The following is an 11,868-nucleotide window of genomic DNA, read 5'->3' as shown; positions in this document are numbered from 1 at the left end:
ATTGTGTGATGTGTGTTGTTGTGAATGTGTTGTTGAGGGGAGTATAACTACTTTGAAAGGAAGAGAATGAGGTTGCCTTAATCCTCCAGCCACGCTTATAATACGAATTAAGAACATGTATCAATCCCTATAACTAACAAGAGAAAAGAGAGGCAGGACCAGACAGGAAGAGGCAGGAACAGAGGAAGGGAAAAAGAAGATGAGGAGGAAGTGAGAGAGAAGAGATATGACAGAAGGAGAAGATAAATGTTTTTCAGAGTCTAGAGCCAAAACGTACAGCAGAGAGCTTACTGGGATTACTGCTGTCCTTAGCAATACTTCACCTCCCTCTCTGTCACACTGTGTGTGTCGGGTTTGTATGTGTGTTGTGTGTGTGTGTGTGTGTGTTGTGTGTGTGTGTGTGTGTGTGGAGTTTGTGTTGGATGTGTGTCGTGAAGATGTGTGGATCATGATGGTGTGTGGTGTGTATGATGTGTGCTGTTCGAGCCAAATGTGCTCTGTGTGTTGTGTGCTGTCACGTTGTGTGTGTGTGTGTGTGAGAGAGCCCCTTGAGAATGTCTGCTGAGTTGGCCAGTTGGTGTGTTGGCTTGGCGTACGTGTGTGTTGGCAATGTGTATCCAGGGCAGGTTTGAAACTCCTGTTGTTGGGGCTGTGGAGAAACACTCAAACATATTGATTAATGGGGCATCGTCTGGTCGGCACCTGAGGGTGCTCATGCTCTCATTGGCCCTCTGCCACTGGAGCTGTTCTGTTATCTCTTGAACACAGAGGTCTATTAGACAGCATTCTCCTCACCGTGTGTGTGTGTGTGTGTGTGTGTGTGTGTGTGTGTGTGTGTGTGCGTGTCTCACCTTTGTCCTCCCTGCTTGTTGAAGGCGCAGGCTAGTGCAACCACCTGGCCAGTGGCTCTGCTGACCACAGGGACACACAGCAGAGAGGACACCTCACTGTCCAGCATACTGGACAGCTGTCTACACTCCTCCTAGAGGGAGAGACAGGGAGAGGGTGAGAGAGAGACTTTTTAGATGTTTTGTTTTTCTTTAATGATACATCCTCATTTCATTAACTTCACTAGGGTAGGGGGCAGCATTGGGAATTTTGGATGAAAAGCGTGCCTAAATTAATCTGCCTGCTACTCAGCCATGAAAGCTAGAATTTGCATATAATTAGTAGATTTGGAAAGAAAACACTCTGAAGTTTCTAAAACTGTTTGAATGATGTCTGTGTGTATAACACAACTCATATGGCAGGCAAAGACCTGCCAGGAAGTGGGAAATATGAGGTTTGTAGTTTTTCAACTCTTGGCCTATCGAATACACAATATGGGGTCGAATACACAATATGGGGTCATATTGCACTTCCTAATGCTTCCACTAGATGTCAACAGTCTTTAGAACCTTGTTTGAGGCTTCTACTGTGAAGTGGGGGCGAATGAGAGGGGATTGAGTCAGAAGTCTGCCAGAGAGGCATGAGCTGACAACGCGCGTTCACGTGATAGTTAACTTGCGTTCCATTGCAATTTTACAGACAAAGGAATTCTCCGGTTGGAACATTATTGAAGATTTATGTTAAAAACATCCTTAAGATTGATTCTTTAGATCGTTTAACATGTTTCTACGGACTGTAACGGAACCTTTTGACTTTGTCTGCACCTAGTAATCGCGCCTCATGAATTTTGATTACTGGGCTAAACGCGCAAACAAAAAAGAGGTATTTGGACATAAATGAGGGACATTATCGAACAAAACAAACATTTATTGTGGAACTGGGATTCCTGGGAGTGCATTCTGATGAAGATCATCAAAGGTAAGTGAATATTTATAATGCTATTTCTGACTTCTGTTGACTACACAACATGGCGGATATCTGTTTGGGTTGTTTTGGTCTCTGAGCGCTGTACTCAGATTATTGCATGGTGTGCTTTTTCCGTAAAGTTTAAAAAAAAATCTGACACAGCGGTTGCATTAAGGAGATTCAGGAAGATATGTTGTGTGTGGTTGTCTGTAAAGCACTGTTTCGGAGATTGGTATGTTGTGTGGTTGTCTGTTACAGATGTTTCAGGAGATATGGTTAATGTTTGTGTGGATGTCTGTACAGATGTTTCAGTTTGAGATTATGGTATGTTGTTGGATGTCTGGTACAGTGTTTCAAGGAGATATGGTATGTTTGTGGTGATGTTTGACAGATGTGGAAGATGCGGTTGGATATATACGGTTATAGAATGGTGAGATTGTTATTGTGATGTGTGGTGTTGTTTGTATTGTGGGGGTAGAGGGGCAAGGTTGCAGTATGGCAGTACAAGGGGATATTTGTTTTTTAAAAGGGGGTTTTAATGAACAAGTTTTTAACCTACTAGGGTATGTTGGGAGGTAGCGTCCCCCTCGTCAACAGCAGTGAAACTGCAGGGCACCAATTCAAAACAACAGAAAATCCCGATAATTAAATTCCTCAAACATACAAGTATTCTTACAGATTTTTAAAAGATAACTTGTTGTAAATCCAGCCCCAGTGTCTGATTTCAACAAAAGGCTTTACACGACAAAGCACACAAGATATATGTAGGTCAGAGCCCAAGTCACAGAAAACACCGCCATTTTCCAGCCAAAGAGAGGAGTCACAAAAAGCAGAAATAGAGATAAAATGATGAACTGATCTTTCATCAGATGACACTCATAGGCACTTCATGTTAGACATACATGTATGTTTGGTTTTCGGGTAAAGTTATATTTATATCCAGAAATCTGAGTTTACATTGGCCCGAGTTACGTTCAGAAGTTCCAAAAAACTCCTTACGGTGATTTGGTACAGGTTGGCAATCAAAATTTACAGGAAATACTCAAGTAAAACATTGCTTAACAAGAACAACTGTTTATGCATAGAATTTTAGTTCCACTTCTCTTAAATGCAAAACCGCTGTGTCAGATTTTTTTTTAAACTTTACGAAAAAGCACATACCATGACATGATAATCTGAGTACAGGGCGCTCAGAGAGACCAAACAAGACCCAAACAGATAATCCGCATGTTTTAGTGTAGTCATCAGATAGTCAGATAATGTAAGATTATAAAATTATTATCACTTCACCTTTGACATGATAGCATTCATCAGCAAATGCACTCCATAGGAAATCCAGTTCCACAAAAATGTTTGTTTTGTTCGATAATGTCCCTCATTTATGTCCAAATACCTTAGTTTTGTTTGCGTTGTTTTTTAGCCCCAACGTAATCACAAAAATTCATGAGGCGCGCATTACTAGGTGCAGACAAAGTCCAAAAGGTTCGATTAAGTCGTAAGAAACATGTAAACAACGACTACAAGAATCAATCTTAAGGATGTTTTTAACAATAAATCTTCAATTAATGTTTCCAACCGCGAAAATTCCTTGTCCTGTAAAATTGTCAATTGGAAGCTGCCAAGTTAATATCAACGTAAACGCGCTTTCGTCAGCTCATGCCTCTCTGGCCAGACTTCCTGACTTCAATCCTCTCATTCGCCCCACTTCAACAGTAGACAGCTCAAACAATGGTTCTAAAAGACGTGTTTTGACATCTAGTGGAAGCATTAGGTAAGTGCAATATGACGCCATATTTGTGTATTCGATCCCATATTGTGGTATTCGATAAGGCCAAGAGTTGGAAAAACTACAAACCTCATATTTTCCCCACTTCTGGCAGGTCTTTTGGCCTGCCATATGAGTTGTGTTATACACACAGAATAATTCAACGTTTTAGAAACTTCAGAGTGTTTTTCTTCCAAATCTAACTAATTATATGCAAATTCTAGCTTTCATCGGCTGAGTAGCAGGCAGATTAATTTAGGCACGCTTTTCATCCAAAATTCCCAATGCTGCCCCATACCGCCTAGTGAAGTTAAATGAAATGAGGATGTATCATTAAAGGAAAAACAAACATCTAAAAACGTTCTCTCTCAACCCTCTTCCGTGTCTCGATCCCTCTAGGAATGGAGTGTAAGACAGCTTCGCAGTCAATGCTAGGACAGTGAGGTTGTGCCTCGATCTGCTGTGTGTCCCTGTGGTAGCAGAGCCACTGGCACAGGTGGTTGGCACAGCCTTGCCGCTTCAACAAAGCAGGGGAGGCAAAGGTGAGACACGCACACACACACACACACACACACACACACATCACACACACACTACAGGTGAGGAGAATGCTGTCTAATAGACCTCTGTGGTTCAAGAGATAACAGAACAGCTACAGTTGGCAGAGGGCCAATGAGAGGCATGAGCACCCTCAGGTGCCAGCACAAGACGAATGCCACCATTAATATCATATGTTTTGAGTGTTTCTCCACAGGCCCCAACACAGGAGTTTTCAAACCTGCCCTGGATAAACATTGCCAACACAACACGGATAGGGTACGCCAAGCCAACACACCAATGGCCAACCTCCGCAGACATTCTCAAGGGGCATCTTCCACCACAACACACAACGTCAGCACCAACACCAAGCACATTGCTAACGCACATCAACACACAACACCATCAGATCCACACATCTTACACACAATCACAATCCACAACACACACACACACAACACAGCACACGACATCATCCAACAAACATCTCACACACACACACACCAGTGTGCAGAGAGGGAGGTGAAGTAGTTGCTTAAGGACTATAGAGTATACCCAGGTAGCTGCTCTGCTCTGCTTGACGTTTTTGAGCTCTAGACGGTCCAAGTTTGAAAACATTTTAATCTTCTCTTCTGTCATCTATCTCTTCTAACTCTGGCCATTCAGTCTCTCTGCTTCTTCCGCTTCCTCCTGGTTCCTGCCTCTTCCTGGTCTGGTCTGGCTCTGCCTCTCTTTCTCTGTTAGTTATAGATGAATACATGTTCTTATCGATATTATAGTGGTGGCTGGAGATTAAAGGCAACTCATCCTCTTCCTTTCAAAGAGTGTTACCCTCCCCCTTCACACAACACACAGCACACACACACACACACAGCACACACACACACACACACACACGCACACACACACACACACACCACCCACACCACACACACACACAACCACACACCACACAAGTGACAGGATCTTGGCTAGAATCTGAGAGGAAGACAATCCCATAGTACTCTCAGTGGGGGCTATGATAAGGGCTGCTACAGTCTCATAGTAACCACTGACAGATCTGGATATGTAGGGGAGTTATGTAGTGAACGCTTGACGTATGGAGGGATGAGTTATATTCCTCTATTACTCGGGCTTTACAGAATTACATCTCTGAGCAACAACACGGACGGGTGCATGTGTGGAGAGTGTACGTGCAGTGTAAGCCAGAACGCGCTATAGCTGGAGAGATGTCGTCGTCAGCAGGTTCACTAATAATTTCATATATCAGTCTGTCAGTGTTACTATGGAGACTGTAGTCAGCCCTATCATTAGCGCCACCATCTGAGGATACTGGGTGGAGTTCCCTCTCAGATTCTAGCATGAGATCCTGTCACTGTGTGTGGTGTGTGTGTGTGTGTGTGTGTGGTGTGTGTGTGTGTGTGTGTGTGTGTGTGTGTGCGTGTGTGTGTGTGTGTGTGTGTGTGTGTGTGTGTGTGTGTGTGTGTGTGGTGTGTGGATATGTTGTGTTGAGGGGTAATAACTCTTTGAAAGGAAGAGATGAGTGCCTTTAATCTCCAGCCACTATAATACGATTAGAAATGTATCATCTTAACTTAAAGAAAAGAGAGGCAGGACCAGACAGGAAGAGGCAGGAACGAGGAAGGGAAAAAGAAGAAGGAGGAAGTGAGAGAGAAAGAGATATGACAGAAGGAGGAAGATAAATGTTTTCAGAGTCTAGAGCCAAACGTCAGCAGAGAGCTTACTGGGATTACTGCTGTCCTTAGCATACTTCACCTCCCTCTCTGTCACACTGTGTGTGTGTGTGTGTGTGTGTGGTGTGTGTGTGTGTGTGTGTGTGTGTGTGTGTGTGTGGTGTGTGTGTGTGTGTGTGTGTGTGTGTGTGTGTGTGTGTGTGTGGTGTGTGTGGTGTGTGTGTTGGTGTGTGTGTGAGAGAGCCCCTTGAGAATGTCTGCTGAGTTGGCAGTTGGTGTGTTGGCTTGGCGTACGTGTGTGTTGGCAATGTGTATCCAGGGCAGGTTTGAAACTCCTGTTGTTTGGGGCTTGTGGAGAAACACTCAAACATATTGATTAATGGGGCATCGTCTGGTCGGCACCTGAGGGTGCTCATGCTCTCATTGGCTCTGCCACTGGAGCTGTTCTGTTATCTCTTGAACACAGAGGTCTATTAGACAGCATTCCCTCACGTGTGTGTGTGTGTGGTGTGTGTGTGTGTGTGTGTGTGTGTGTTGCGTGTCTCACCTTTGTCTCCCTGCTTGTTGAGGCGCAGGCTAGTGCAACCACCTGGCCAGTGGCTCTGCTGACCACAGGGACACGCAGACGAGCACGTCAGCGATGAGACGGTACTCATCTCGTGCCTCAGCATACTGGACAGCTTGTCTACACTCCTCTAGAGGGAGAGCAGGGAGGGGTGAGAGAGAGACTTTTTAGATGTTTTGTTTTTCTTTAATGATACATCCTCATTTCATTAACTTCACTAGGGTAGGGGGCAGCATTGGGAATTTTGGATAAAAGGTGCCTAAATTAATCTGCCTGCTACTCAGCCATGAAAGCTAGAATTGCTATAATTAGTAGATTTGGAAAGAAAAACATCTGAAGTTTCTAAAACTGTTTGAATGATGTCTGTGTGTATAACACAACTCATATGGCAGGCAAAGACCTGCCAGGAAGTGGGAAATATGAGGTTTGTGTTTTCAACTCTTGCCTATCGAATACACAATATGGGGTCGAATACACAATATGGGGTCATATTGCACTTCCTAATGCTTCCCTAGATGTCACAGTCTTTAGAACCTTGTTTGAGGCTTCTACTGTGAAGTGGGGGCGAATGAGAGGGGATTGAGTCAGAAGTCCTGCCGAGAGGCATGAGCTGACAAGCGCGTTCACGTGATAGTTAACTTGCGTTCCATTGCAATTTACAGACAAAGGAATTCTCCGGTTGGAACATTATTGAAGATTTATGTTAAAAACATCCTTAAGATTGATTCTTTAGATCGTTTAACATGTTTCTACGGACTGTAAGGACCTTTTGACTTTGTCTGCACCTAGTAATCGCGCCTCATGATTTTGATTACTGGGCTAAACGCGCAACAAAAAGAGGGTATTTGGACATAATGAGGGACATTATCGAACAAAACAAAATTTATTGTGAACTGGATTCCTGGGAGTGAATTCTGATGAAGATCATAAAGGTAAGTGAATATTATAATGCTATTTCTGACTTCTGTTGACTACACAACATGGCGGATATCTGTTTGGGTTGTTTTGGTCTCTGAGCGCTGTACTCAGATTATTGCATGGTGTGCTTTTTCCGTAAAGTTTAAAAAAAAAATCTGACACAGGCGGTTGCATTAAGGAGAAGTGGAACTAAAATTCCATGCATAACAGTTGTATCTTGTAGCAATGTTTTTTTTGAGTATTTTCTGTAAATTGATGTGGCTACCTGTAAAATCACCGGATGTTTTGGAACTTCTGAACGTAACGTGCCAATGTAAACTCAGATTTCTGGATTTAAATATGAACTTTACCGAACAAAACATACATGTATTGTCTAACATGAAGTCCTATGAGTGTCATCTGATGAAGATCATCATCATTTTATCTCTATTTCTGCTTTTTGTGCTCCTCTCTTTGGCTGGAAAATGGCTGTGTTTTTCTGTGACTTGGCTCTGACTAACATAATCGTTTGGTGTGCTTTGTCGTAAGCCTTTTTGAAATCAGACACTGTGGCTGGATTTACAACAGTTTATCTTTAAAATTGTGTAAATATTGTATGTTTGAGGAATTTTAATTATGGGATTTCTGTTGTTTTGAATTTGGTGCCCTGCAGTTTTCACTGCTGTTGACGAGGAGGGACGCTACCTCCACAATACCCTAGTGAGGTTAAAACTTTTCATTAAAACCCCCTTTAAAAAACAAATATCCCTGTACTGCATACTCACTTTGCCCCTCTACCCACAATAAAAACAAACACACAATCACAATAACCAAAACCTCACCACTTCTATAACCGTATATCAACCCATCTTCCACATCTGTACAGACATCACCACACATATTCTGAAACATCTGTCAGACATCCACACATACATTATCTCCTGAAACATCTGTACAGCATCCAACAACATACCATATCTCCTGAAACATCTGTCAGACAACCACACAACATACCATATCTCCTGAAACATCTGTACAGACAACACACAACATACATATCTCCTGAAACATCTGTACAGACATCACACAACATACCATATCTCCTGAAAATCTGTAACAGACATCCACACAACATACCATATCTCTGAAACATCTGTACAGACATCCACACAACATTACCATATCTCCTGAAACATCTGCAACTTGTTATAATTTATAGAACTTAAATCCCTCAGTGCCTTGCAAAATATTCCTCCCCATTTTTCCTATTTCTTGCACTTGTAATTTGAATGGATTTTTATTTGGATTTCATGTAATGGACATACACAAAATAGTCCCAATGGTGAAGTGAAATTAGAAAAATAAATATTTAAAAAAATTCCCACCCAAAAACGGAAAAGTGGTGCGTACATATGTATTCACCCCCTTTGCTATGAAGCCCTGATAAGATCTGGTCAACCAATTACCTTCAGAAGTCACATAATTAGTTTATAAAGTCGACCTGTGTGCAATCTAAGTGTCAACATGATCTGTCCATGATCTCAGTATATATACACCGTTCTGAAAGGCCACCGAGTCTGCAACACACTAAACAAGGGGCACCACCAAGCAAGCGGCACATGAAGACCAAGGAGCTCTCCAAACAGGTCAGGGACAAAGTTGTGAGAAAGTACAGATCAGGGTTGAGTTATAAAAAATATCCAAACTTTGAAACCATGGAGCACCATTAAATCCATTATTAAAACATTTAAGAATATGGCACATAACAAACCTGCAAGAGAGGGCTGCCCACCAAAATTCACAGAACCAGGCAAGGAGGGCATAAGTCACAGAGGCAACAAAAGCGCAAAGATAACCTGAAGGAGCTGCAAAGCTCCACAGCGGAGATTGGAGTATTGTCCATAGGACCACTTTAAGCGTACACTCCACAGAGTTTTTTGTTGTTGTTATTAATCGAACAAAAAACAGTTGTTGTGTAACTGGGAGTCTCGTGAGTGCAACATCCGAAGATGATCAAGTTAAGCGATTCATTTTATTGCTTTTCTGACTTTCGTGACCATGCTAATTTGGGTAGCTGTTGTAGCATTGATTGCTACCTCACAAAAGCTTGGATTTCTTTCGCTGTAGGTATATTTCAAAATCTGACACCGATAGGTGGATTAACAAGCTAAGCTGTGTTTTGGTATATTTCACTTGTGATTGCATGATTATAATATATTTTTAGTAATATTTTTGCATTTGGCGCCCTGCAATTCTAGCGGTTGTTTAGGAAAGTGATTCGGGATTCGTAGGCGCAGAGAAGTTAACAAGAAGTTAAGCTTTATTTTGATGTATTACACTTGTGATTTTATGAAAGTTAAATATTTATAATCTGTAGTTTGAATTTCGCGCTCTGCAATTTCACCGGATGTTGGCAGTGGTACGCTACCGTCCACCTGCCATAAGAAGTTAAGCGAGCTACCTGAAGAGTCTCCATAAGAAGTGGAAGAAAAGCCAGCAAGAAAAGAGACCAGAAAGCTCAAAAAGCCCAGTGCCAGAAAACAATTATTCATCTAATCAGTGTCTGAGGTCGACCTTTACACACTGTTGTGACTCATTCCAACCTAAACGTTTCCTGGGTGAGAGGACACCATGCCCTCATTTTTCTAGCGTGTTGTACTGATTTATAAACTTTCCGGATTGCAAAAAAAAAGGCTTCACAATTAAACTTTTTCCCTTTAGTCTCAATTCAGTAACCTTGACGGTCCTCACTGTGTACTTTGACCCTCTGCCTGAGTGGCTGTCAGCTCTGGACCATTGAGGAGGAGTCTGAAAAGAAAGCCTCTCATCGTCTTCTTCTCAGACTCACCTTCTTCCTCCTCATCTCCATCTCCTATCTTGACCACCTGCCTTACTCTCTAGTCGGGGCCTCCCCGAGCACCAGGCAAAGGTTCCTTGTGCTTTGACCACATCAGCCTCTCCCCTCCCACCTCCTTTCTTCTCCCCTTTTTCCTCTTCTGCATGACACCCTCCTCCTCCCCCCACTTCTCTTACACTTCCCCACTATACTCTCCTCATCCCGCCTCATCTACACCACATCCATGACATGACTAGACCCAGCCTCATCTACACCCCCATCTATAGCCTGACTAGACCAGCCTCATCTACACCACCACTATAGCCTGACTAGACCCAGCCTCATCTACACCACCATCTATAGCATGACTAGACCCAGCCTCATCTACACCACCATCTATAGCTGACTAGACCAGCTCATCTACACCCCATCTATAGCCTGATAGACCAGCCTCATCTACACCACCATCCATGACATGACTAACCCAGCCTCATCACACCCATCTATAGCATGACTAGACCCAGCCTCATCTACACCACCATCTATAGCCTGACTAGACCAGCCTCATTACACACCATCCATGACATGACTAGACCCAGCCTCATCTACCCACCATCCATAGCCTGACTAGACCCAGCCTCATCTACCCACCATCTATAGCCTGACTAGACCCAGCCTCATCCACCCCATCTATAGCCTGACTAGACCCAGCCTCATCTACACTACCCTCCATAACCTGACTAGCCAGCCTCATCTACACCCCATCTATAGCCTGACTAGACCCAGCCTCATCTCCACCCCATCTATAGCCTGACAGACCAGCCTCATCTACACCACCATCCATGACAGTGCTGAACCCAGCCTCATTTACACACCACCATCGGGCCATGGAGGGCAACATTAGAATATATTTTTGTCCATAGCGGGCTGGAATCATATTACAGGATTAGACATGATGTGTATGACTGTGTTGACAGATATATCTACTGTAATCACGTCCAGAAATGCTACTTATTTCCTGTTTTAACATGCACAGAATAAACCACATCCGTGTTCTCCTTTTGGTAGGTTTTCATGATGAAACATGCAGTGAACTACACGAGGGAAAAGAACACTGTGCCTTCAGCACCACGGCAGCACTCTTGTTAACGGGTTGTAAAAAACACAAGACGAGAGAGAGCTCAACATTACATTTAACTACAGTGTGAGGAGTGAAGTCTCTGATGGACATTGACTAGAGCAGTGAGTCAGGTATAGTTTCTGATGTCGCTATGAGCAGGATTGCTGAGAGGTAGAAATCAGTAAGAGATGATCTGTGGCTTGACTTGTTATATTTCATCACTGAAAATGTCTGTTCACATACAGTACACAGGTTGACCCAAACTGTACAAACATCTTCTGAGCATGACTCCTAATCTTGGAAAGTTTTATTTATCGAGAGATGCATAGACCTCGTAGTGTCATTGTTTTGAATAGTTCTCCAATCACTGCACCAGATAGAAGATTGATAAGCTCAAGTTGCAGTCAGAGGGAGTGTTATCCACATTGAAGGTGAAAGGAGAGGAACCAATAGCATTCATTTTCCAAAACTTTGAAATCCTCAAAACGACGAGAAAAGTCACGCAGCAGCGATGTATACTTCTCCCGCTGTCATCGTGAAAGGGACAGACTAGTATGTTGGAAGGTGGATGTATACTTCTCCAGCTGGTCATCTTGCCGGGAACAGACTAGTAGTGTTGGAAGGTGGGTGTATACTTCTCCGCTGGTCATCTGAAGGGAT

At 43.1% G+C, this 11,868-nt stretch overlaps 1 pseudogene; it reads right to left on the bottom strand.

Annotated features, from left to right (window-relative positions):
- The window catches only part of LOC112073966 (cGMP-dependent 3',5'-cyclic phosphodiesterase-like), a 50,590-nt pseudogene that overhangs the window by 18,213 nt on the left and 20,509 nt on the right, over nucleotides 1-11,868 (bottom strand).

Source organism: Salvelinus sp. IW2-2015, unplaced genomic scaffold, assembly GCF_002910315.2.
Source record: "Salvelinus sp. IW2-2015 unplaced genomic scaffold, ASM291031v2 Un_scaffold2439, whole genome shotgun sequence".
Taxonomy (NCBI): Eukaryota; Metazoa; Chordata; class Actinopteri; order Salmoniformes; family Salmonidae; genus Salvelinus; species Salvelinus sp. IW2-2015.
Note: the sequence above shows the minus strand (reverse complement) of the source record. Positions and strands in the feature narration are given on the sequence as shown.